Below are 27,392 nucleotides of genomic sequence, written 5' to 3'. Positions count from 1 at the left end.
TCGCCCCTGAGATTGATTATTTCCTGCTGTTTACTCCTCTTGAGTGAATTTGCTTCCTTTTTTTCTAGAGCTTTTAGGTGTGTTGTCAAGCTGCTAGTACGTGCTCTCTCTAGTTTCTTTTTGGAGGCACTCAGAGCTATGAGTTTCCCTCTTAGAAATGCTTTCATAGTGTCCCATAAGTTTGGGTATGTTGTGGCTTCATTTTCATTAAACTCTAAAAAGTCTTTAATTTCTTTCTTTATTCCTTCCTTGACCAAGATATCATTGAGAAGAGTGTTGTTCATTTTCCACGTGAATGTTGGCTTTCCATTATTTATGTTGTTATTGAAGATCAGCCTTAGTCAATGGTGGTCTGATAGGATGCACGGGACAATTTCAATATTTTTGTATCTGTTGAGGCCTGTTTTGTGACCAATTATATGGTCAATTTTGGAGAAAGTACCATGAGGTGCTGAGAAGAAGTTATATCCTTATGTTTCAGGATAAAATGTTCTGTAGATATCTGTTAGATCCATTTGTTTCATAACTTCTGTTAGTTTTACTGTGTCCCTGTTTAATTTCTGTTTCCACGATCTGTCCATTGATGAAAGTGGTGTGTTGAAGTCTCCCACTATTATTGTGTGAGGTGCAATATGTGCTTTGATCTTTACTAAAGTTTCTTTAATGGATGTGGCTGCCCTTGTATTTGGAGCATAGATATTCAGAATTGAGAGTTCCTCTTGGAGGATTTTACCTTTGATGAGAATGAAGTGTCCCTCCTTGTCTTTTTTGATAACTTTGGCTTGGAAGTCGATTTTATTTGATATTAGAATGGCTACTCCAGCTTGTTTCTTCAGACCATTTGCTTGGAAAATTGTTTTCCAGCCTTTCACTCTGAGGTAGTGTCTGTCTTTTTCCTTGAGATGGGTTTCCTGTAAGCAGCAAAATGTTGGGTCCTGTTTGTGTATCCAGTCTGTTAGTCTATGTCTTTTTATTGGGGAATTGAGTCCATTGATATTAAGAGATATTAAGGAAAAGTAATTGTTGCTTCCTATTATTTTTGTTTTTAGAGTTGGCATTCTGTTCTTGTGGCTGTCTTCTTTTTGATTTGTTGAGGGATTACTTTCTTGCTTTTTCTAGGGCGTGGTTTCTGTCCTTGTATTTTTTTTTTTTTTATTCTTTGAAGGGCTGGATTTGTGGAAAGATAATGTGGGAACTTGGTTTTGTCGTGGAATACTTTGGTTTCTCCATCTATGGTAGTTGAGAGTTTGGCTGGGTATAGTAGCCTGGGCTGGCATTTGTGTTCTCTTAGTGTCTGTATAACATCTGTCCAGGCTCTTCTGACTTTCATAGTCTCTGGTGAAAAGTCTGGTGTAATTCTGATAGGCCTGCCTTTATATGTTACTTGACCTTTTTCCCTTACTGCTTTTAATATTCTATCTTTATTTAGTGCATTTGTTGTTCTGATTATTATGTGTCGGGAGGAATTTCTTTTCTGGTCCAGTTTATTTGGAGTTCTGTAGGCTTCTTGTATGTTCACGGGCATCTCTTTCTTTAGGTTTGGGAAGTTTTCTTCTATAATTTTGTTGAAGATATTTGCTGGCCCTTTAAGTTGAAAATCTTCATTCTCATCTACTCCTATTATCCGTAGGTTTGGTTTTCTCATTGTGTCCTGGATTTCCTGGATGTTTTGAGTTAGGATCTTTTTGCATTTTGTATTTTCTTTGATTGTTGTGCTGATATTCTCTATGGAATCTTCTGCACCTGAGATTCTCTCTTCCATCTTTTGTATTATGTTGCTGATGCTCACATCTATGGTTTCAGATTTCTTTCCTAGGGTTTCTATCTTCAGCATTGCCTCACTTTGGGTTTTCTTTATTGTGTCTACTTCCCTTTTTAGGTCTTGGATGGTTTTATTCAATTCCATCACCTGTTTGGTCGTGTTTTCCTGCAATTCTTTAAGGGATTTTTGTGCTTCCTCTTTAAGGTCTTCTACCTGTTCAGCAGTGTTCTCCTGTATTTCTTTAAGTGAGTTATTAAAGTCCTTCTTGATGTCCTCTACCATCATCATGAGATATGCTTTTAAATCAGGGACTATCTTTTCGGGTGTGCTGGGGTGCCTAGGACTGGGTGGGGTGGGAGTGCTGCATTCTGATGATGGTGAGTGGTCTTGGATTCTGTTAGTAAGATTCTTACGTTTGCCTTTCGCCATCTGGTAATCTCTGGAGTTAGTTGTTGTAGTTGTCTCTGGTTAGAGCTTGTTCCTCAGGTGATTATGTTAGCCTCTATCTTGGGAGCCTAGCTCTCTCCTGAGGTTCAGTTTTCAGAGTACTCTCTGCAGGCAAGCTCTCCTCTTGCAAGGTAGGTGCCCAGATATCTGGTGTTTGAACCTGCCTCCTGGCAAAAGTTGTGTTCCACTCACAGAGGTCTCAAGATCCCGTGGAGGGTCCTGTGTGTACCTTGCGGGTGTCCACAGACTCTGTGCCCAATGTACCACGGTGCTGGCATGGACCGGAAGCTCCAGTATACATTCTTTAGTGTCTGCAAAATAAAACCTTTGTACCCTCTAAAAGGAAAACTACGGATGTAATGAAAACCACTTTTTTTTTTGTTATTTGTAGAGAATTTGTGCGCATTCTCAAGACTATAGTTGAGAATGTGTTGTATACAAGAACACTCAGCCAAATTTAGCATGCACCATGCATGGCCTTTGCTGTCAAGTCAAAACCACAGAACTGAAAAAAACATTTCTTTTTAAAAACTTACAACCCAGACCAAATAACCAAATTGTTATTTGGTAACAACTTTCATATATGTATATATAAACCATTTCTTTTTAAATTTTTTTTATTTATTTTTATGTGTGTTGGTGTTTTGCCTGTGTGTGTGTGTGTGTGTGTGTGAACAGCACACGTTACAGATGGTTCTGAGTTGCCAAGTGGGTGCTGAGAATTGAACGTAGGTCCTCTGGAAGATCAGTCAGTGTTCTTACCATTAGGCCATCTCTTCAGACTCAAACCATTTCAGATGGTGACTTTATTAAGCAGTGAATGGAGAGTGTGGCAGATGTAATGGACCCTGGGGGGAAAAAAGGGAAAGCAGTCTCACCAGACTATAGCTAGGCAAATTAGATAAACTGAAGAGAGGAGCTGCTGTTTTTCAACTGTGTTCTGATGTTGGATGCCAGATCTCATGCCAGAAATATGGCCTAATTTGCCATTTTTATTAGAGGTATTGATAAATCAAGAAAAGACCTCTTAGGTCTGGAGAGATGGTTCAGTAGTTAACACTGACTGCTCTTCTGAAGGTCCTGAGTTCGAATACCAGCAATCACATGGTGGCTCACAACCATCTGTAATGAGATCTGATGCCCTCTTCTGGTGTGTCTGAAGACAGCTACAATATACTTACATATAACAACAAATAAACCTTTGGGCTGGAGCAAGCAGGGCCAGAGCAAGCAGAGGTCCTGAGTTCAATTCCCAGCAACCATACGATGGCTCACAACCATCTGTACAGCTACAGTGTACTAATATACATTAAATAAATAAATAAATAAATCTTAAAAAAAAAAAGCAAGAAAAGATCTTTTTAGTCCCTCTGAGGACACTGCAGAGATGGGGTGGAGAGAGGCTCAGGAAAGACCATGTGTTGCTCTTGCAGATGACCTAGGTTTGGTTCCCAAGACCATGCGGGCCAGCCCGTAACTCTAGTTCCAGGGAGTTCTGAACTCAGAAGGTACCCACACACACAGGTATACATTTAGATACGCAATCACACATGTACACATAAATAAACACAAAAGACACAACTAAAAAGACTAAGCTGAAGTGACTGTTTTGGTCCTTACTGTGTAATAACATTTCACTTTCTTAATCTGTCATTATTCATCAAGGTCAGGTCTAAGCTGCAGAATCTCAGTCATCCTCAGGGCTCCCAGCTAATAAGTAAGATCTAGAGTTAAGGTCCCAGTGGGGACAGTTGTCCAGCTTCCCTCCTCCTTCTCTCCCTCCTTCCCCCTCCCTCCATATTTCCCTCCCCCTTCCCTCCATCTGTCTGTCTGTCTGTCTGTCTGTCTGTCTGTCTGTCTCTGCTGCAGTTCACCCTGATTCTTTATCATTCTTGTCAACTAGTGTTAGTGATTCAGGTTAAACATCCACAAGTAATACTTTATGCTTCACAGGGCATCCTGCAAGAACACACTGGGCAGCTGTGTGCTGGAGACTAGTTTGGATTTTATGGATTTTAAAGTTCTACTCACCAGATGCCTTCCCTCACTATTAATAAATAGCTTGCTGAAAGGCACGTTGGCACCATGGTCTACTATGTTTTTGTTTGTAGTTCTCAGGCTCTGCTCTGGCACAGGCCATTCCCAGTGTGTGGGCAAGTACTACCTTTCCCTCTCAGGCTGACGGAGCACCAGCACCACACCTCACACAGCTCTAATGGATCATCCTGATGAATATGTCTGTAAGCCAGACACAAGGGACCCTGGAGCAGGTGCTGAGGGCTACAACCTTTCCTTGCCAAACTTGCCGAGTATAAAGAAGAATAGGCTCCCCTTAAAGACCACTGCCAAAGGTTACTTACAAAGTGCAAGATGCCATAGGGGGACTTTTTTTTTTTTTTTAGGGGAGACGGGAAAGCTGAGACACATCTTACTCCTCTAAATTCCAAACTAGCCTCAGGCAGCAATCCTCCTGTCTCAGCCTCCAGTGTAATGGAATTACAGGCATGAACCAAAAGGGGGAAATATGACAGGGTCTCACTATGTAGTCCCGGCCTATAACTAGCTATGTAGATTAGCCTGGCTTTGAATTCATAGAGATATGCTTGTCTCTGCCTCCTTAATATTGGAATCAAAGGTTTATACCACCATGCCCCACAAAGAAAAAGTATTTTCAAAGTTGTCATTTCTGATTTGCAATAATTCAAGGCTGGGAATCGTCTGTGTTTTGAATAGCCATCCTCTGGGTACAGCAACACTGCAATATTAAGCAGGAAATGTCTGAGCTCATTCTGTCATATAATAATTTTCATGGGCATCTGGGCTTTCCCAGAATCAAATTTCTTCAAGATTTGTCCCCTTAGGAGAAATGTATTTGCATGTGTGCCCTATTTGCATGTGTGCCCATGCATATATGTGCGGGTGTGTGGTTCAAAGAGTCTGTGCTTGAGAATAGTTAGTAGCCCTGGTGGAGGTGGGGAAGGTCCCCAGTAACAGGCTCTGTCCTCCTCACTGTTGTCTCCAGGGCATGGTCCTCAGGAAACCGTCGGTTGGTGATGAATCCAAACAGATGGAGCTGCTCTCAGGCTCTAAACCTTGAGCATCAGAAACCCCTGCCCAGTGGCATAATGTCATCTTATCTGGAAATAAGTCAAGACTCATTCTGACACATGTAAGATGCTGTCACACTATAAAACAGCTAAACTCCTGCCCTGAGAGACCACTAGTAGTCTTGCTGGCCACAGTGACCATAGACATAAAGGACATGGAAAGAAAGGATGTCCCCTTCATTGGCAGCCTCCTGAGAGAATAAGAGAGCACTTGTACACACACATGTGTATACACACACACACACACACACACACACACAAACACACACACAGATAGACATACACAGACATACAGACAGACACATGGATAGATATACACAGACACACAGACAGGCACACATACATACATACATATACACACACAGACCTATACAGACATACACACATATATGTACACAGACACACAGACAGACACATAGATTAACAGACACAGACACACAGACAGGCACACATACAGACATACACATACATACATACAAACACACACACAGGCACACACAGACATACACAGTCACACAGACCAACACATAGACAGACAGACACAGACACAAAGACAGGCACACATACATACATACATACATACATACATACATACATACATACATATACATACACATACATACATACATACATACATACATACATACATACATACATATGTACAAACACACAGACACACAGAGTAAATATTAGTAATTTATATCGGAATAAAAGAGCCTGTGTTCACGTGGGCCAGGGCTGTCAAGGAAGGTGGAAATGGCCAGGTAGCTGTTGCCTCTGAAACCACCATACTTTGTGGACTTAGAATTATCCAGTAAATTGTGATGTTGTAGAAAGACACACACATATCTGCCTATGTTCCTGACAGCATGCTTACAGCCGAGATAATGTGAGGAGGTGTTTGGGTTGGTGCATAGGCCCTGGCAGCCCCAACAAACCAGGGCCCCATCCTCAATAAGCCAGTTAAAGAGACAGTAATAGTGAAAAAAAAAAAAAAACAAGAGAAAAGAGATTTATTCAATATAGCTACATCAGGAAGAGAATTGACTAAAGACATTCAGTGGCAACCCCCCTTCCCCCCCCCCCCCAGTCTGTCTTCTGCGGTCCTGATATGAGGTTTAAATTTAAACAGAGACATGCATCATTGGCAGTACTGGCCAAGATGGGCTCCTGCTCATCCTCTGATCATGGTCTCTCCAGTGAGGTGGTCGGATAAGCTGTCAGAACTATGTGAAATCTTTCCAAGAGCAAAGCTCCCAAGAGACTCCTGGGAAATTCTATTCTGTGTGATTCATTGTCTCTGTAGCCTGATAAACAATTGGAAGGGCATATGTCTCTCTCTAGAATAACTTCCTGCTTCCAGGAAGCACAGTATTCCTGCTATGCCTTCAAGAATGTTCTATGGTGACAGAAGCCCTACTAGGGAGTGATGGATGGCTGATTTTATGGGTGGTGCTATTTTTTTATTTATTTCTTATTTTTTATTTGAGTGTTGCTACAGTTTGTTTAAATATATCCCAAAGGTTTCCATGGTAAAGGCTTAGTCTCCAGGAAGCGTCAATCTGGAGACAGTGGAAAGCATTTGAGATGGTGTCTCACTATGGAGCCTATTGGCTTTGAAGCTGCAATCCTCCTGAGAGGCAGACATGCACCATCACACCCAGCAGATGGTAGAAACATTAGGAGGTAGGGCCTAGTGGGGGTGTCTTCACATCTTTGGAGGACATGCCCTTAAAGGGGCTAGTGGGACTCCAGTCCCTTCTTGATGTCCCGTTTGCTTCCTAGCCTTAAAATGGTCAGTTTTAACACATAGAGCCTACCCAGCCACCCAGCAACCCCGCAACAAATGGTGGACTAGAATCTAAAACACTCTCCTGTCATAAGTTGGTAGTCTCAGACATTTGTTACAAGTGATAGAAAGCTGACTATATTTTCCAAAATTCCTTTTACTAAGCAATCACTACTTGATTAAAAAGAGTCCTGAACTTGAAAGCATTTCTTGTACCAACTATGCTATTGTATGTATTGTAAGCTATTGTAGTGACCCAGCCTTTTGGTCCTGTCCTTTCGGTGTGATGGCAGTGAGGCAACCCCAAGGACATTTCCTTTCTGAGCACCATTTTCCAATAAGCTGATGAGGCCAAATGGGGCCAGTTCCTGTATCACCATCTGCTTTGGGGCAGTGGCAATTCCCAGATGGGAGGGAAGGAAGTCTCATCTTCCTATTGCCCTGGGGGAGCCATAAGGTCAGCAGCTTAGGGGAAAGATCTGAGCAGGGAGGTAGACTCTCCCACACAGCTTCCACAAACCATGGAGCCACTGTGGGCCTGTTTCATTTGTAAAATAAACAAGCACAACAACTCCTAGGGTTTTTTTGTTTGTTTGTTTCATTTGAGGACCAAATGTAATATTTTTCTCAAAAGCATTTGCGGGCTGGCAAGAGCCATCAGTTTTCATCTCAGAAAGCACATAGGTTTGGGACTGGAGTTGGGTAGGGGCAGGGAATTGGGTCATTTTCAACGCTCATATTTTGGACTCCAAATTGGAAATTATAACAATCTCTTTGTGTTCTTTACCACTAGCCTCTGGTGAAATTTCACTGTGTGGTTGTGGTTACAGGTGCAGGCTGCCACTGTGATCAGAGTCCTTGGTGACAGACGGTAGGGACGTTTGCGATGGTAGGGATGGTTGTGACGGTAGGGACGGTTGCGACGGTAGGGACGGTTGCGACGGTAGGGACGGTGAGGAGGGGGCTTCTTCCTTCCTGCCGCCACACCCTGTGGTTGAGCAGGCTTGTATGGTGTGAGGAGAACCCTGATAAGTTCCCGTGGAACTAATTTGAGGCTTGAGAGGTGTTTTTCTGTTGGCTAGTGCTACATCACTTTTTTTTCCCCAAGAGATGGGACTGTCAAGGTCAGTCACTGGGGTGGCTGTAGCCCTGTAACCCTGCCAGTACAACGCTACGTAGCCTTCCCACTAGGTTAAGGAGATTGGCGGTGGGGGCTTTCCACTCACTTATACAGGGGCCGAGCTTCACCATTGGACTAAGAAACAGCCTTGCCCTGTGGCTATGGGGACTGCCAGATGGTTAAGACCCAAGAACTTGAGACAACACAGCAAGGTTCTCTCTGACAGAGGGCTGCCCATGTGGACCAGGCAGGGAGAGGCCAGCAGTCTTGGCTGGAGATGGTGGGGAATATTTTTAAAGGACTTCACTGGGTCTACTTTCTAACAGAGCCCATCCAACTGGCCAGTCTATTTCTCCCTTCATGCATTTCTTTTTGGATTGTTAGAGATGTTTTTTCTTTTATGATAATGTATTCATTTCAAAAGTATATAAAACCAGTTCTTCATGTTTGCATATTTTATATTCATGGATTCTAACTGTGGCCCCCTAAACTTCTTCCTTCCTTCCTTCCTTCCTTCCTTCCTTCCTTCCTTCCTTCCTTCCTTCCTTCCTCCCTCCCTCCCTCCCTCCCTCCCTCTCTCTCTCTCTCTCTCTCTTTCTCTCTTTCTTTTTTTCTTTCTTTTTTTCTTTCTTTCTTTCTTTCTTTCTTTCTTCCTTTCTTTCTTTCTTTCTTTCTTTCTTTCTTAATTTATGTCTGAACCCAAACTATAAGACTTTATTCTTTTTTCCCCTTAGATTCATTTTTTAATGTATATTTCACTTGCATGAGTGCCTATGTATCATGCGCATCCTGGGAATGGAGTTATGGATGGTTGAGAGTTGTCGTGTGGGTGCTGGAAATCAAACTGGCTTCTCTGCAAGAATCCCTCCAAGATTTTATTCTTATTTTCTAATAATCCAGTATAGACACTTTACAGTGCATATATAATGATATATAATCATTATATAGTGATATATAACCATTAGACACAATTTAAAGCACGTGAGAGGACTTTGTAGATTATGCATAACCATGACTTATGATTTATTTGTTGTTTCTATTCTTTAGATTTTTTGGGAGAGAGGTTCTAACCATGTTGTCCTGCCTGGCCTGGACCTTACATATAAGAGAAGGATAAAGAAAGAGGCGTGGAAGATTTCATACAAAGGTTGAAAAATTGTCAAATGAGAAAAATATGTTATCAAATAGGAAGGCACTCCCTACTGCTACACACACACACACACACACACACACACACACACACACACAAAACCACTCCCCTAGAATTGCCTGGAGCCCATGATGGAGCCCATTGGCACTCAACAAAGTTTGAAAATGACTGGAAACTCATTGTAAAACACCCGCCCCCCCACCCCACCCCCCAGACGTAAGATGGCAATGAGACAGTACATGCAGAAAAGCCTGAACTACATGAAGGACTCCCAAGGCCCCAAACATGATGTCAAAGCAACATCCTTTGCATGGCAACTGCTGTTTACTCAGGCCAGTTTCCTTCCTCAGAAGTATGTCTCCATTTCCTGACAAATTGCCCTTGTTTCTGTTATCATTCACATGTTTCTGTCCAATTCCTTGTTCTAGGACATGAGAAAATGTCAAGTGCAGAAGATGCCTACTGAACTCCAATATCAGTGTCATTAAGGTGCCCTGCCTCAGCCTTCTGAGAGCTTCAGTTCTCAGTGTGCACCACCATGCTTCCTTTTCTCCATTTCAGAGCCCAGGGCTTTACTGCATGCTGGAAACATGGTGTACCTTCAGTCTGTGTTGCTAAGCCTCCCATTCTGTTCTATGTGAGGACCTAGAACATCTCTGAATTTTCCTGTCTTGGGGGTGGGGGGTGGGGCTGCTGACTTCTGTGCAGATATCACCCAGGTCTTCTATGGTGGACATTGGCATAGGCATTAGAAATCCTAGCACTTGGAAGGCTGAAGCAGAGGTCAACATGAACCTGGATGACATAGCCACACCCTGTCTCAAAACAAACAAAACAAAATGGTAGAAAACATGGCTAACAACACACAGCACAGATCACCTGGGGCTGAACAGGAGTTCTGACGAAGCTGTGTGACCCTAGGGCTGGCTCATTACCATCTCTGGGCCTGTTTCTTGAGCTGAGTTGGAGAATAATCATAGCTAAATCATCACAGGCTTTAGCAAGAAATTTAGTGTACTAAAATATGTGTGTTGGTTAGTGTGCTAAAATATGTGTGTTGGTTAGGATCGTTTTCTTTTTTCCAATTTGACATAAACTGGAGTTGTCTGAGCAGAGGGAACCTCAATTAAGAAAATACCTCACAGCCGGGCGTGGTGGCTCACGCCTTTAATCCCAGCACTCGGGAGGCAGAGGCAGGCAGATTTCTGAGTTCGAGGCCAGCCTGGTCTACAAAGTGAGTTCCAGGACAGCCAGGGCTATACAGAGAAACCCTGTCTCGAAAAACCAAAAAAAAAAAAAAAAAACCAACAACAACAACAAAAAAACTTTGCTCTTTCTCAGGCAACATGGTGGGTGTGGAAGAGGCACTGACCTTCAGGAGCCATCTGAATGGCGACCTGGATCCAGATGACAGGGAAGAGGGGATCTCCAGCAGGGCTGAGGAAGCTGCCAAGAAGAAAAGACAGAGAAGAGGAAGGGCAAAGAGGCTCTGTCAGCAGTGCAACAAGAACTTGATAAAGAATCAGGAACCTTGGTGAATGAAGAAGCAAAACAGTTGGAGAGACCAGCACGGGAGGGGAAAGAGAGAGATGATGAAGATGGAGATGGTGATGTTGATGGCACAACTGGGAAGAAGAAGAAAAAAGAAGAGGAAGAAGAGAGGACCAAAAGTTCAAATAGACCCTCCCTCAGTTCCAATACGTGACCTGTATCCTAATGGTGTATTTCTCAAAGAACAAGAATGTGAATACCCACCCACACAAGATGGCGAACAGCTGCTTGGAGAACCACACGTGAAGAAAAAGGGCCCTAGACCAGGCTAGGAGATTTGGAACAACCTCCAAGAAGCTACAGAAGCACATCAGCAAGTTAGGAGATACATCATGAGCTGGATCAAGCCTGCAATGGCGATGATGGAAATCTGTAAAAAGTTAGATGACCGTTCCTGAAAGCTAATAAAGGAAAATGGGTTAAATGCAGGCCTGGAATTTCCCACCGGGTGTTCTCTCAACAACTGTGCTGCACATAACACTCCTAACGCTGGTGACACAACAGTCTTACAGTACAATGACATCTGTAAGATAGACTTTGGGACACTTATAAGTGGTAGAATAATTGATTGTGCTTTTACTGTTACTTTTAATCCCAGATATGACACATTATTTAAAGCTGTAGAAGATGCCATTACTTCTGGTATAAAGTGTGCTGGGATTGACGTCTGTCTCTGTGATGTTGAGGAGGCTATTCAAGAAGTTATGCAATCCTATGAAGTAGAAATAGATGGGAAGACATATCAAGTGAAACCCATACATAACTTAAATGGACATTCAATTGGGCCATATAGAATTCATGCTGGAAAAACAGTGCCCATTATGAAAGGCAGGGAAGCTACAAGAATGGAGGAAGAAGAGGTGTATGCCATTGAGACCTCTGGGAGCACAGGGAAGGGTGTGGTTCATGATGACATGGAAGGTTCACACTACATGAAAAAGTTTGATGTGGGACATGTGCCAGTAAGGCTTCCAAGAACAAAACACTCATTAAATGTCATCAATGAAAACTTTGGTACCCTTGCCTTCTGCCGAAGGTGGCTGGATCGCTTGGGAGAAAGTAAATACTTAATTGCTCTGAAGAATCTATGTGACTTGGAGATTGTAGATCCATACCTACCACTGTGCCACTGTGTGACATTAAAGAATCAAACACAGCACAGTTTGAACACACCATATTGTTCCGTCCAATCTGTAAAGAAGTTGTCAGAAGAGGAGATGACTATTAAACTTAGCCCAGAGCCAGCTCAAAGTCTTTATTTTCTAAGGTTTCTTGGGACACATTATACCACAAATAATTTGCAACATGTTGTCTATTTTAACAATAGACCTGAGCAATACTGTTATCCCTGTTTAAAGGAGTTTGATCAAAGGCAAACTGTCTGCATATAATTAAGGAAAAGGATTTCGAGACTTTAATGTTAACCGTTTCTCCCATCTAGGAAATTCTGTACTGCTCACTAGTTAGGAATTACTTACACATTTTGTTTTGAAGACCTAAGAGATGCTTTTTGGATATTTATATTGCCATATTCTTATTTGGATGCTTTATAGCTACATACATCCAGTTCTATACTTATGCCCTCTGGTATTGCATTTTAACCTTCTTGGAATCCATTTTCTAAACAGTAAAGACATTTTCAGATCAGAGAGAGAGAGAGAGAGAGAGAGAGAGAGGGAGAGAGAGAGAGAAGGAAAGAAGGGAAGAAAGAAAGAAAGAAAGAAAGAAAGAAAGAAAGAAAGAAAGGGAAAGAAAGAGAGAAAGAAAGAAAATGAAAGAAAAGGAAAGAAAAATACCTCTATCATATTGGTGTATAGACAAGTATGTGAGGCATTTTCTTGATCTTACACCCTGGACAGTTGGTCTTGGAGTGTATAAGATAGCATACAGGGCAAGCCAGTAAGCAGCATCCTTCTGTGATCTCCGTTTCAGTTCCAGCTTCCAGGTTCCCGTGCTTTGGTCATGGTGTGTTGTGTTTTTAATCACAACAATAGAGAACAAGGAAAGACAAATACATAAAGGGTTTTGATTTGGGGTGGGTTTTTGTTTGTTTGCTTGTTTGTTTGTTTGTTTGTTGTTTTAGACAGAATTTTATGAAGCCCAGGCCAACCAACCTTGAACTCTTGCCCCACTTTCCAAGGGCTGTAATAATGGCATGTGCCATCATGCCCAGCTCCAAAACATGTATCTTTTCATTTTAATAAGGCAACTGTATCCCTTTATTTTTTTTTTATAATTCTGTGCTATATTTTAAGGTCTTTCTTCCTCCCATTGCCCAAATTGCTGATCCATGTTTCTTCTTTGTCCATGGGTTCCGGGATGCTTGATTTTGATCGTCAACTTGACTAGATTAAAAGCTATCAAGGTTCTGTAGAAATGCACCTCTGAGTATGTTTGTGGGGAGAGACTTACGATGAATGTGAGCAGCACTGTCCAGTGGACTGTGAGCTGGGATAAAGGGGAACTGGAGGAAGAAAACAGTGAGCCCTTTCTCCAGTAGAGGCAGTGAGCCTAGCCTGTCACTGTTGCGGTGGCCACCGATGTTAGACTCCACCCTTTCAGCTCTGGGAAGCTCCTGAGCCTTTAGCCTTGTCTTGGAACTCAGACTTTTAGTCTGAGCAGCCACTGGGCTCTTTGTCTCTCCAGCATGTACACAGCCCTTATAGGACCACCTCACCCTTATTCTATAAGCCAACTCAAAAAAGCCCTTTAGGCCACTCGATTAGTTCTGATCCTCTAGAGAACCTTAATACAAGTTTTTTGAACTAATCTAAGTTTTTAATTAGAATATCATGGTTTTAGTTTCAGGGAAAAAAAAGTATGAGTCTGGTATAAAAACTGTCCTTCATGCATGCTTGACAAACATTCTACCACAAACCACATTCCCAGCCTTAGAAATAATGGCTATGAGATAACTATAACACTGTCCTCAATTACAAGGACTAGTTCTCAAGTCCTATGTGAAATGTGCAAGACAGAAGCAAAGCCAACTCATGAATAGCCCTCATTGTGACAAGAAATAGAGTGTTGCTTTTGTAAGCCACGGAACTTCGAAGGCTGGAGGCCAGAAGGCACAGTCTGAGAGCTAGGGTGTAGCTCAGTTGGTAGATTGCTTGGTCACTGTGCTTAAAGCCTTGGGTTCAGTCACCAGCACTCCATAAACTGAGTGGCACTGGGTCTGTGATCACAGGCAGGCAGGAGGATCAGAAGGTTATTCTTGGGTGCTGTGGTGGTTTGAATAAGAATGTCCCCTGTAGGCTCCTGTATTTGAATGTTTGGTCATTAGGGAGTAGCACTATTTGACAGGGATTGGGGGATACAGCCTTGCTGGAGGAAGTGTGTCACTGAGGGTGAGCTTGGAGATTTCAGAAGCTGCCTGTGGATCTGGTTATAGAACTCTCAGTTCCATGTCTGCCTGTGTACCACCATGCTTCCTGCCATGCTGATAACAGACTAAACCTCTGAAACTGTAAGCAAGCACCAGGGAAATACTTTCCTTTTTGAGAGTTGCCATGGTTATGGTGTCTCTTCACAATAGAACACTGACTAAAATAGTAAGGCAAGGTCATCCCGGTCTACATCAACAAAACTCTGTCTCAACAACTCCAAACTCTCAAACCAAACCACCACCAACAAAATCCCTTGCCTGTATTAGTACACTTAGCTCTTGCTAGAGCAAGATTTAGCTACGATCATTCTCCAACTCATCTCAAGAAACAGGCCCAGAGATGGTAATGAGCCAGCCCTAGGGTCACACAGCTTCGACAGAACTCCTGTCCAGCCCCAGGTGATCTGTGCTGTGTGTTGTTAGCCTTTTTTCATCCAGGTTCATGTCGACCCTGTGATGCCTCTGCTGCAGCCTCCCAAGTGCTGGGATTACAGTGTGTCCTTCCACAGCTGCTTCCATCTTTTTGACCTTTTTTTTCTATTTATTTTTATTATATATGAATATCATATACATACTGGCTATCTCTCCAGTACTCCCTCATTTTACTTTTTGATTCCCATGTCATTGGGTCATGATGTGAGATGTGGAGGAGAGGTCCTGAGCACGTGAAGAGAGAAACAGGAATTCAAAGGGAAAAGAGATTGTCAGAAGGACAGAAACTCAGTAAATGATCAAAGGCAATGACAGTCTCTAAGGTTCTGCCAGATCTGACTCTATCATCCTGGGCCATTTAAAACTTCCTCACCATAATTATAAATCAGGTGTGTAGCAAGGCTCTAACCCGTGAGATCCAGGTGTGGAATGCCTGAGTCTTAGCTCTCACATTTATTCCTTTCTTTGTTACCTTATGCTTTTTCTAGCTGGGTGTGATAGTGCATGTTTTTAGTTCCAGCACTTGCAAGGCCAAGGCAGGCGGATCACTTTGTGAGGTCAAGGCCAGCTTGGTCTACAGAACAAGCTCCAGCCAAGGCTGCACTGTGACACACTGTCTCAAAACAGAAAATACAGATTTTCCTCTCACTTCCTGTGTTGCTTGGCCAGAGGCCCTTCCTGTATAGTGTGTATGCTACACTTCCTGAGCCATATCATATCCACACAAAATCACTCTCTCACCTGACAGACCTGGCTGAGTGTGAGGCCTCCTCTTCTGTTGGTGGGGGCAGTTCTATAGCAGCTGGCTTCCCTTGCCACACAGAAAGGCTGGCAGCCATCTAACTCTTCTGTAATGCACTTGTTCTTTTTGTCTGGTAGCTTGTATAAATTTTTTTTAGCTCAACAGGTAAGAAATTTTATAGAGTATTCCTAAATGTGTGTCTTTTTTCTGTTGGGCCTAGAACTTAGTAAGTCATTTCAGATGCAAATGTCTCTGAACCTTAGAGGCATTCATTGCCTTTGATCATTTACTGAGTTTCTGTCCTTCTGACAATCTCTTTTCCCTTTGAATTCCTATTTCTCTCTTCACGTGCTCAGGACCTCTCCTCCACATCACACATCATGACCCAATGACATGGGAGTCAAAAAGTAAAGTGAGGGAGTGCTGGAGAGATAGCCCAGTGGTTAAGAGCACTGGCTGCTCTTCAGAGGGCTGATGTCAGGTTCCCAGCATGCACAGGGTGGCTCACAACAGTCTGTCATTCCAGTTTTAGGAAATAATATGTCCTCTTCTGGTCTCTAAAGGCCATATGCAGTATACATAAATACATACAGGCAAAACATTTTATATATATATATATGTATATATATATATATATATATATATATATATATATATATATATATATATATATATGAATATCATGGATAGAGGTGAGGGGGTCAGTTCTTCTTGAAGAGTATGGCCCCTACCATTTCACCCACACTGAGTGTACCTCACTGAAAACATTCTGCAGCCTGCTCACTGTCCTCTACATCAAGATGAACATTGGCTCCTGTGGGCTGAAGCTTTGCCCTGGGTTTAAAGACCGAGTCTCAGAAATATTTTAAACTGTGGCAGTCACCTGCTGTGCCAAGAGGATAAGGGCAGTGCCTGCCATAGAGGCACTGAGGTTTGAGATGTGTGTTTTCAGCAGTGCCTGCTGCTGCTGTGCCTGCTGTTGTGCCTGCCTGCATCCATGCCTCCCACTTTGATGGTGATGAGCTCAACTCTGGAACTGTAAGCCCAAATATACCCTCCCCTCTTTAAGGTTACAGTAAAGAAAATAAACTAATACAAGGGTCAAAGATGAAGATAAATTTTCTGAACTGCACTACACAGGGTATTCCTCCCTGGGAACCCTTCCTGTTCTCAGGAGTTCTCTTTCATTTTTTCCAAAGTAAATCTGCATTCTCTTTGTTCAAAACAAACAAACTGCAAGAGCAACAGTGGACTAATTCCCAGCGAAGGGAAGAGTGGCTGAGAAAAGCCAAAGCTCTGATAGCAGGTAAAAAAATAAGTGATTTGGCCTCATTGCATGGGCCATTTTGTGGTGGGCAGGTATGTGGAGGAGTCCGTTCTGGATAGATAGTTTGGTGCCTTGGCATGTTGTTAAGTACTGAGTTTTACTCGGCAGGCTTAGGAGTCAGGCTCTGGATGTTTGGTTAAGATATCGCTGTGTGTCACTTGGGGATGAGCTATGAGTAGCCATGGCATAGCTGTTAAAGTGTGGGAACTCTACTTTTAATTTTGGCCTCTGTCTCTAATAGATTCCACCAGGGGAAGTTTGCTGGCTAATTCCTTCCTGAGAAGGGGGATTTGTTGTTGTTTTGTTTTTGATTTTTTTTTTATTTTGAGATAGGATCTTGCTTTGAAACTCAAACTATGTGGTCCAGGCTAGCCTTGAGCTCATGATAATTTTCCTGCTTCAGCCTATCAAATGCTGTAGCTGAGGAGAGCTTTAATAAGGAATAGATATATGAAAAATCTGAATTCATGGAAAGAGTGCTTGAGAGCGTGAGAGAGGTGGTGTGGTAGTCAGGTTTCTGTCACTAGAATAAAATACCTTCATAATTAACATATGAAGGAAAAAGTCTTATTTTGAAAGTTATTTTTAGTAAATACACACACACACACACACACACACACACACACATGTGCCAATAGGCTTTTGGAAGTCAGAGGATAACTTTTGAGAGTCAATTCTTTTCTTCCAGTGTGTGTTCTGGGATCAATCTCAGATGCCTCAGGTTTCCCTGGCCAGCACTTACACTGGCTCACCAGGCAGAAAGGCTGATTTCCACTCACAGCTTCATTGGTTTCAGTCTGTGGTCAGTTGGCCCAATATTCCGGCGTGTGCTAAGATGGCACATAAGGTAAGACAAGCACATAATGGCAGGCATGTGTCATAGAGCAGCTGCTACCGCTCACTGAGAGCAGAAGCAGAGCAAATGGAAGGTCTGGAGTCCTGAGTCCTCCACAAGGACCTGTAGGGCAGCACTGAGCCACACCACAAGGAAGGACTAGAACCTAGGATGTTAAAAGTTCTGACCCACCTCTGCCAGCCTGTCTGCCTCCCAGGCTGGCTACGGACGTCTGGCCCCTCCCCCAGCCCTTTCCTACTTCACTGTTGAGGGCTAGTTGCATGCTCCTGTCCTGACAGCCTAACGCTGAGGGGAGGCGCAGCTCACCCAACACCTCAAGTCTAGAGCATGATTAAGTATGACTTTTAGCTCTGAAAAAAAGTCTGAATTTTAATTGGTGAGTTTCTGAGTAAGCAGTGTCCCGGACACCTGAGGACTCAGCCCTTATCTTGGGCAGCCCTTGGGAGGCTGACAGACACTGCTGAACTTGAGCCATTTCAGAATCTGCCTTGGGCTCATTTCTTATTCCTATTTTTCCATTACATAGAAGCACAGTATTCAATTAGCGTATAAGAGCTTTTGGGTTTTTTTTTTTTTTAATCCAGAGGACCAAATTAAGGTTTAAATGGCCATGTTTTGCAGAGAATACAGCAAAGGAGATATTGCCGCACTTTTCTGTGGCCATTTTATTTTCTCTTAATTGATGACCGGGAAATCTAACAGAGACTCTGAGCTCTCTCAGGTGTCTTGCTTCTTGCTCTTCTGCCCGGCTGTGACCTGTGAAGGCCTGTTTTTGCAGAGCTGGACCTGCTTCTAGCTCTGCTGTATCTGTACACTTTACAAGAGTGACCTCACTGTGAAGGGCAGTATTTTTCCATTATAAAAATTACTCCAGGACCAGGGAGATGCTCAGTGGGCAAAGGTACTTGCCACCAAGGCTCATGACTTGTTAGGGTTTTGGGACCTACATACTGGAGGGAAGACACCAATTCCCACAAGTCACATCCTTTGATGCCCACAGATGTACGGTGACATTGCATATGTGTGTTTACACGCTAAGCAAACGAATAAAAAGTGTAATTCTTAAAAATTACTCAGTTTTGGCATACTTATACTATAAGACATTCTGTTTTTATTACAAATAACAGGTGCAAAGGTACCCTGTAAATATTTTACAGACATTTTTCTCTATCTTTACACAGCCATGTAATTATGATATCCCACTTCTCACATGACATTCTGGTTATCTATTGCTGTGTAACAAGTCACCCCCAAACTTCTGTGACTTAAAACAAGCATAATAATGCTTCTGCGGTGGCTAGTGGCAGACGCTCTGAGCTCAGTCCTCAGCACCCCCAACACAGCTATACTGGACATCTAAAGGGCTTCTCTGCTCACATTTCACATCTCAGTTGTGGTAACTAGAATCACGGAGACTAGCACAGCATCTGGATGCACACAGCACCATGTCCTATGTGTGTCCTCACATCCTAAGACACCAAGGCAGCTGTGACTTACTGCTGCTGTGTCCCATTGGTTACTGTCTGCAGCTCAGATTAATGGAGAAAGGAATTAGGAAGGAATGTGGTTCTGGAGATGAAGCCACGGATGAGTGGCAAACATTTGTGTAAAGTAGCTACTGAAACTAAGAAAGAGGAGGATCTAGCAGCTTTTGCACTGGGTTCATGTTTATAGTGGCAAGAGGAATCTCTCTCTCTCCCCCCCCCCCCCCACAAGGTATCACTAGGATTTCTGTGTGATCTGGAAATCACCGTGCTCCCCAGGCTGACCTCAAACTCGCAGATTCTTTTTTTTTTTTTAATATTTTTTTATTACGTATTTTCCTCAATTACATTTCCAATGCTCTCCCAAAAGTCCCCCATACACTCCCCCCCACTTCCCTACCCACCCATTTCCATTTTTTGGCCCTGGCGTTCCCCTGTACTGGGGCATATAAAGTTTGCGTGTCCAATGGGCCTCTCTTTGCAGTGATGGCCGACTAGGCCATCTTTTGATACATATGCAGCTAGAGTCAAGAGCTCCGGGTTACTGGTTAGTTCAGAATGTTGTTCTACCTATAGGGTTGCAGATCCCTTTAGCTCCTTGGGTACTTTCTCTAGCTCCTCCATTGGGGGCCCTGTGTTCCATCCAATAGCTGACTGTGAGCATCCACTTCTGTGTTTGCTAGGCCCCGGCCTAGTCTCACAAGAGACAGCTACATCTGGGACCTTTCAGCAAAATCTTGCTAGTGTATGCAATGGTGTCAGCATTTGGAAGCTGATTATAGGGTGGATCCCTGGATATGGCAGTCTCTAGATGGTCCATTCTTTCGTCACAGCTCCAAACTTTGTCTCTGTAACTCCTTCCATGGGTGTTTTGTTCCCAATTCTAAGAAGGGGCACAGTGTCTCCACTTTGGTCTTCATTCTTCTTGAAACTCGCAGATTCTTTTGCCTCAACCTCCCACATGCTGGTGTTACAGACACGAGCTACCACTCCCCAATGAGGAAGCGAGTATATTGAGATATGGATGCAAGAGGTCTGTCTGTCCCATCAAAACTACAATCTTCAGCACCATTTTGTGGAGAGCCGTGCCGTGAGCAATCGCCATTATAAGATGGCGCTGGCTTCAGCTGTGCCTAACTAGTAAACAAGCCTTGTGCGCAAGTGCGAGAGTGAACTCACGCCTAGTCACTGCCCATCTCGGGGCGTAGTAATGAGGTGATGGGCGAGCAACAAATCAGGAGCTGACACGCCACATCAGGTGCTGAAACGCCACGCTGAGGGCTATATAAGCAGTACCATTTTCCGGGGTCTGGGTCTTCCCTCCTTAAGAAGCAATAAAGCTTGCCGCAGAAGAATCCGGTTGTCCGAGTGTGTTCTTGCCGGCGAGAACGATAGCTTGGGACACCATTTGGCTTCTTGTGAATGGTGACTTGGGTTACCTCTAAAATATCCTTTCAAAGCTTTTCCTGGGTGCTTGCTATATCAAGAGGTGTGGTGGTGGTGGTGGTGGTGGGGAGACTAGCAAGATAAGTCAATGGGCAAAGGTGTCTGCCACCAGGCCTGACAACCTGAGTTCAATCCTTGGGATTCACATGGTAGAAGTGGGGAACTGTCTCCCATTGATTGTCCTCTCACCTCCACATGGCATGCACGCCCACACACATAAACCCCCTCAAAAAATGTAACATATTTGTGTGTGTGAGAGTGCGTGTATAAGAATGTGTGTGTATGTGAGTATGTGTGTTTGTGAGAATATGTGTATATGTGAGTGTGTGTGAGTGTATATGTATGTGTGTATGTGAGTTGTGTGTATGTGTGCGTATATGAGTGTATGTTGAGAGACAATGTGTGTGTGTGAGTGTGTGTGTGTGTGTATGTTTGTGTGTGTATATTTATTTTGAGTCTATGAGAAAGCAATTGGGGAAAATGACTGGCACATCTACTTAGAACTGTCCTTTGAGGACACATCTGTAGAATGAAACAGGCCAGGTCTTCTTCAGAGTTAAGGTTGCCTCATCAGTGGGCATTCACCTAGTGGATACCATAATGTCTCTTTTTTAGGTTTGCCCTAGACCATTCCTATGGCAGATCGTTAGATGCTGGTGAACAACCACCTACTGAGACAATGCTCAGTGTGCACAGAAGAGCCCAGTAAGGGACTATATTAGTCAGGGTTCTCTAGAGCAGCATAACTTATATAATGAATCTCTCTTTATATGTATAGAAATGGAATTTATTAGAATGACTTACAGACTGTGGTCCAACTAATCCAACAATAGCTGACAATGGATGGAAGGTCCAAGAATCCAGAGGCTGCACAGTCCATGAGGCTGGCTGTCTCAGATAGTCTTCTATATTTGCTAGATTCCTGAAAACATAGGCTCTAATGCCAGTGGAGGAATAGATGTTCTAGCAAGGTGAAGGCAAGCAGGCAAAGAGTAGGAGCTTCCTTCTTCTGTGCCCGTGTAAAGGCTTCCTGCAGAAGGCGTGGCCCAGATTAAAGGTGTCTCTTCCTGACTCAAGATCCAGATTAAAGTGAGTCTTTTCCCAGTTCAAAAAAAAAAAATTGAATTAAGCCGGTAGTGGTTCAAATGCCTTTAATTCCAGCATTTAGGAGGCAGAGGCAGGTTGATGTCTGAGATTAAGGTGAGCCTGGTCAACAGAGTGAGTTCCAGGATATCCAGGGCTACACAGAGAAACCCTGCCTCAAAAAACAAACAAACAGGATCTGGATTAAAGGTGTGTCTTCCTACCTCAAAGATCAGGATTAGAAGTAGATCTTCATATTTCAAATTCTCCACAGGTGCGCTCTCTCTGTTTGGGTTTTAGATCATTCCAGATGTAATGAAGTTGACAACAAAGAATGGCCATCACAGAGACAGAAATGTATCTTTCACTTGTCCTATAACTTTTAAAAACACACCCTTATATTTTAACAGGCAGGATAGGCTGGATTATCCTGAAGGAAAAATAATCTCCCTACCTTAAAACTAAAATTTCTTCTCACCCATAGCTCACGTTCAGTGCAAGTACACAGCATACGAGGTCTTTGCAGCTGGATAGGTGTGAGTGCACAGACTGCCTCCAGTGCTCGGTTATAGCATGGCCTAATGACACATCTTGAACACGTGTGTGCCATGGGCAAGGGTGCGTGAGCCCTGCTGGTTAAAACCACGCTTAGGAAGGAACAGTACAAGTGGAGACTACCTGGAGGCCAGTATTGTTAAATGATGTTTCTAAATTATATCCAGTTGAGCATGAAATAGCTGCAGCCAGTAGGTATGATAGCTGAGTCAAGGAACTCAAAGGCAGCTGTGTCATATTCAGAAGCAGCAAGTAGTTCCCTTTGTCGACAGGAGGTGTGGGGAAGCTGTGCCCACTGTTATCCATGTGCACACCTTGCCTCACCCCGGCCTTTCTCAGACTTCCTAGCATGGCTAGCTCTCATCCTTGCTTTCTGTTCTAGGCAAGCCCCTGCTGAGAATTCAGGGTTTGAGGCTTGAGCAACTGGCTTGCCCAAGAGGCCAGAATAATTGAAATGATCAATGCTGATGGACACAGAATCTCATTCCCATGACCTTCCCAGTTTTCTGGAATGGCAGCTACCTGTGGTTGGGAACTGCTCTGGCTACAGCCATCATTTCTAAACCTGACTTACTGATTTTCTTCTGTGGCCAGGAGAGCAAGCGAAGACTAACCTCTCCCTGTTAATCAAGGGGATTGAAAGCCAGAAGAACTAGGTAAACTTTACAAGGAAGCAGTGTGAATTGACTTGGTCTCTTGGCTCCTCAATCCCCAAAGCTTCTTCTACAATGTTATGTGTAACCTCCCTCAGCCTGAAGCTTGCTGAGCCAGACCTCGACTTTGTTGCCACTAAGGAGATTACCTAAGATGGAGCCTCCCTAGATCACTCTATTGTTCAGCCACTGTTCCTCGTCAAGATACTGCTACCTGCTGGGAGGCCACCTAGCTATTCCGGAGACTACACCCTATTCTGTATGTTGCACCTGCAGTTGGGCTCCAAGGATGAATTGGTGGGAATGGGCCTCCCCTCCCCCCTTTATAAGCGCAGTTGCCATTAAACATTTGAGCCTTGATCAGAACATTGTCTTGACTCCATTTCTCTCTCATCTGCCTAGTTTCCCTTTCTTTCAGCGCCGTCCTGCCACTCAGGTGTACCCCGTCCTGTGAGCCAGGTGTACCCCGTCCTGTGAGCCGCTGGACGGCTAGCAACAGTTATGTGCTTTCCTTCTTATACAATGTTACTTGCTTTCCTTTGCTGCTGCAGTGAATTACCACAAGGCCCAGAGTTTAAAGCAACATAGATGTATTATTGTGGGGAGCAGAGGAACCCTGAGAGTGTGTGCTGTTGCCACCGGCACAGCCATTTCAAGGATGTGGTGAATTAAACTCTTAGGAAGTGGAAAAGCCTCCCCTCCTTGTCCAAGGTCAAATGCATGGACAGAATATGTTCACCACAGCTTTCTCCCCTGGATGTTTATGGCCCAAAGACTATGTCCCTATAGACCCTGCTCCTATTGAAATTAGCTAACTCTGTCTCCTTGTTTAGCTGTGTATGATAAACATTACATCTTTGATTCAGCTGTATGAAATGGCCCTGCCTTCTCTTTCACTTGTATATAAATAAAGACAGGAGGGGTTGGTGTGTGGGTTTCCTGTTCCTCCACCAGAGAACCCAGTTTATACAATCCCAGCTTTTCTGTCTACCTGTGCTCATGTATTTGTCTTTTCTTCATTCTTTCAATGCTCCAATCAGGTTAGTTCCTGGAGCCATGCAGGTCGTGGAACAACATCTGGTAGTGTGTGTGTGTGTAGGCAGAGTTTCTCTAATTGCCTCTTGATTGGGTCAATAAAGATGGCAGAAGCTAATTGCTGGGTGAAGGACAAGGCAGGATTTCTGGGCTGGACAGGAAGAGAAAGGGAATGGAGATTGTATTAGGATTTGGACTGAAGAAGTCAGCTAACTAAAGACTGTTGGAAAATTCCACTGGGCTCCAGAACATGAAGACTCTTCCCCTTCAGGAAGGAAGAGGTTGGTGGAACATGTAGGCCTGAAGGGAGAGGCTAATTACATTCCTCAGAAAAACCTCGGGGCGGACTGACCATTGGTCGCCTGCAGATATGGGGAGCCCCTTGCTACCACATTCGCTAAGGACCAATCAGTTTAAAAATCATACTGTTTTGCCAATCACATTGTGCCTAGTGGCTTTTGCTCTATTCTACCCCTGAAAACTGTATAAAAACTGGCCAAATGGGCTGCCCGGGATCACTGCCTCTCCTTTGGGTGCATGACGACCCCAGCATGCTGGAACAATAAATTCCTCTTGCTTTTGCATCGATCCCTGGCTCCTAGTGGTTCACTCAGAGGGTCCCCAGTAGCTAAGGCTCATCAGAGTCTTACAGGACCAGGCTATGGAGCAGATAGGAAGCTGCAGACATGAAAGTGTCTCTTGGGGCATCGATAGTTTCTAGCCTCTGCAGGTGGCTGTGAAGGCTAAGGACGACAGGGCAGGATATTCTTCACCCAGCCTTTGAGTTATCTGGTCAGTTTTAAAATATAAAAGTCTTCCTTGGGGCTAAAGGGAGCTGGGTGCGATGACTGTTGCCAGCACTGGGCAAGGAGGAACAGGAGGTGCTCAGAGCATAGCCAGATCTCGGGAAAGCCCATGGGGGCTGGCTGGACGGCAGGCGAGCAGGTGCTAATTGCAGAACCTTGCCAGAGCAAGTGTGCATTTAAAAAAGTACACGCAACATGTGTGTATCTGTATGTATGTGTACAATCAAGTGTGCGTGCGTGTGTGTGTGTGTGTGTGTGTGTGTGTGTGTGTGTGTGTGATTGGGCTAAAACTTAAGTGTCTGCAGGGCTACACCCTTCTGGAGGCTAGGGCATGTTCAGCCTCTGGACTCCCTTGAGTTTTGGCTGATCTAGGTCACTTCACACCTCATCACTAACTCCCCTTTTGTCCCCTCTTCTGTTCTGCACTTAAGGACTGTGGTGATTACTGTGAACCCATCTGGATAATCCAGGATAATCTCCTGTTGAAGGTCAGTTGATTAGCAGCCTTAATTCCCCTTTGCAGCACTATAACCCATTTACAGTTCTCAATTAGGACATAGGCACTCTGGGGCTGGGGCTACTGTTCTGCTGGTTGGGGACCTGAAGGAGACTGTGGTAGTAACCATGACATGTGGTACTGGGGGGTCATAGCCTAGGTGAGTCTCTCTTCCTGGTCAGAGCCAGTGAGGTGGCTCAGTGGGTAAAAGTGTTTGTGAGAGCCAGAAATTCACGGTGGAAGACAAGAACAGATTCCCAAAAGTTGTCCTCTGACCTCCACATGTGCACCATGGCTTGTCTGCCTGCACTCACAGACATGTGTCACACCATCACCACCATGACAACAGTCAGATCTCTGTGAGTTCAAGGCCAGCGTGGTCTACAGAGGGAAAGTAGCAAGTTTCAGGATATCCAGGGCTACAGAATAGAGAGACTCTGTCTTCAAGAAAATGAATTAAATTAATTAAAATGTTTAAAGTTATGTGTTTTCACCTTCCTAATTTTCTTTTTAAAAATTTATTTTATCCAGCTGGGCAATGTAGCACATGCCTTTAAACCCAGCACCTGAGAGGGAGAGGCAGCCAGATCTCTGAGTTTGAGGCTAGCCTGGTCAACAGAGTGAGTTCCAGGACAGCCTGTCTCAAAACAATAAAAAAACATAAATAAATAAACAAATAAATAAATATTATATATACACGCACTATGTATATATAATTATAATTTTATGTATATGAGTGTTTTTTCACATGCATGTCTGTGTACCCTATGTGTGCTTGGTGTCCATAGAGGCCAGAAGAGGGTATTTGATTTTTTGGATCTAGAATTATGAATAGTTGTAAGCTGTCATGTAGATGCTGGGAATTGAACCTGGTTCCTCTAGGAGAGTAGCCAGTGTTCTTAACTGCTGAACATTTCTCCAGCTGAAGTTCACTTAAATATTCAAAGAAAACAGCCTTTCCCAAGGTCAGAAGTTTCAACCTTTCCTAGATATCTCCAAGGAATCCTGGCGCCCATCTACCATCATTGCTATATGGTTTGAATATATCCTCAAGAAAGCATATGTCGGAAACTTAATTCCTTGATAATGGAAATTGATGAACATGGATTTAAAAGGCTATGGGGCTTCCAACTCAGTCTTCTAGTTGGTGCTGATCTCTCTCCCCCACACTCTTGTTGGGTGGTGTAATTGCCATGCCATGACACAGAAGAAAGGTCCTGACTAGAGATGGCCTTTCATCTTGGACTTCTGTGGACTTTCAGCCTCAGGATCAAAAGCCAAATAGATTTCTCTTGATTATAAATAAGCCAGTCTTTGGTTTTGCTAAGACCAGGAAGAAAGGTTGGGGAGCCAGCTCAGAGAAGAGCACCTGAGTGTGAGGGCCTGATTTGAATTCTATAGCACATGAATAGGAGGCTGGGTGTGATCAGAGGTGGGGGTGGGGGATGGGGAGGCACATGCTTTTAACCTAGTGCCTGGAGGCAGAGATCAGTGGATCTCTCAGAGTTTAAGGCAAATCTTACTTATTTACATAAGTAAGGACAAACAGTGCTACTTAGTGAGACCAAGTCTTTCTATAAACAAACAAAAGCAAACAAGCCAAAAATGGCTCTGTGTATCTTTAATCCCAGTGTTAGGCAGCAGGATGGATGTGGGTGCACATCTAGGGTGACTCCTGAGAACTCACTGGCCAGCAGCCTACCAAAAAAGGCAGTCCTCTAGGTTAGTGGGAAACCCTGAGTGACATTTGAGTCTACACAGCAAACCTTGCCAGCCCTGGCTCACTGCAGCGTCCGGGCATCTGGGCATTCGGGCGTCCAGGCTCCTCCATGGCCCGCCTCTCCAAGCCCATCTCTGTTTCCCTGAGGTGCTGCTGACTGAAGCTTTAGCCTCTTGGTTCTTTTGTATCCCATGAGCTCCTGCATGTTTTTCATTATTAACTTTTATTAGGACCTGTTAAGGAAAATCGAGAAAGAACTCCCAAGACTGAGAGGAACCTTAAGGAAGGAGCACTCTTCTTCCATAGAACTCAAGCTGGCCTTGAACATGGGATCCTTGTGTCTCAGGGTCCTGAAAGTGGGATTGTAGACCTAAATCACATTAAGCTTGAGTGTGTGTGTGTGTGTGTGTGTGTGTGTGTGTGTAGTGATCAGTGTCTGGGTG

General features: G+C 43.8%; 1 pseudogene; it reads left to right on the top strand.

Moving 5' to 3' along the window:
• On the top strand, positions 10,706-12,349 carry Gm12057 (predicted gene 12057; annotated as a pseudogene).
• Positions 12,350-27,392: the final 15,043 nt, after the last annotated feature.

The sequence above is a fragment of the Mus musculus genome, chromosome 11, assembly GCF_000001635.26.
Source record: "Mus musculus strain C57BL/6J chromosome 11, GRCm38.p6 C57BL/6J".
Lineage (NCBI taxonomy): Eukaryota > Metazoa > Chordata > Mammalia > Rodentia > Muridae > Mus > Mus musculus.
Note: the sequence above shows the minus strand (reverse complement) of the source record. Positions and strands in the feature narration are given on the sequence as shown.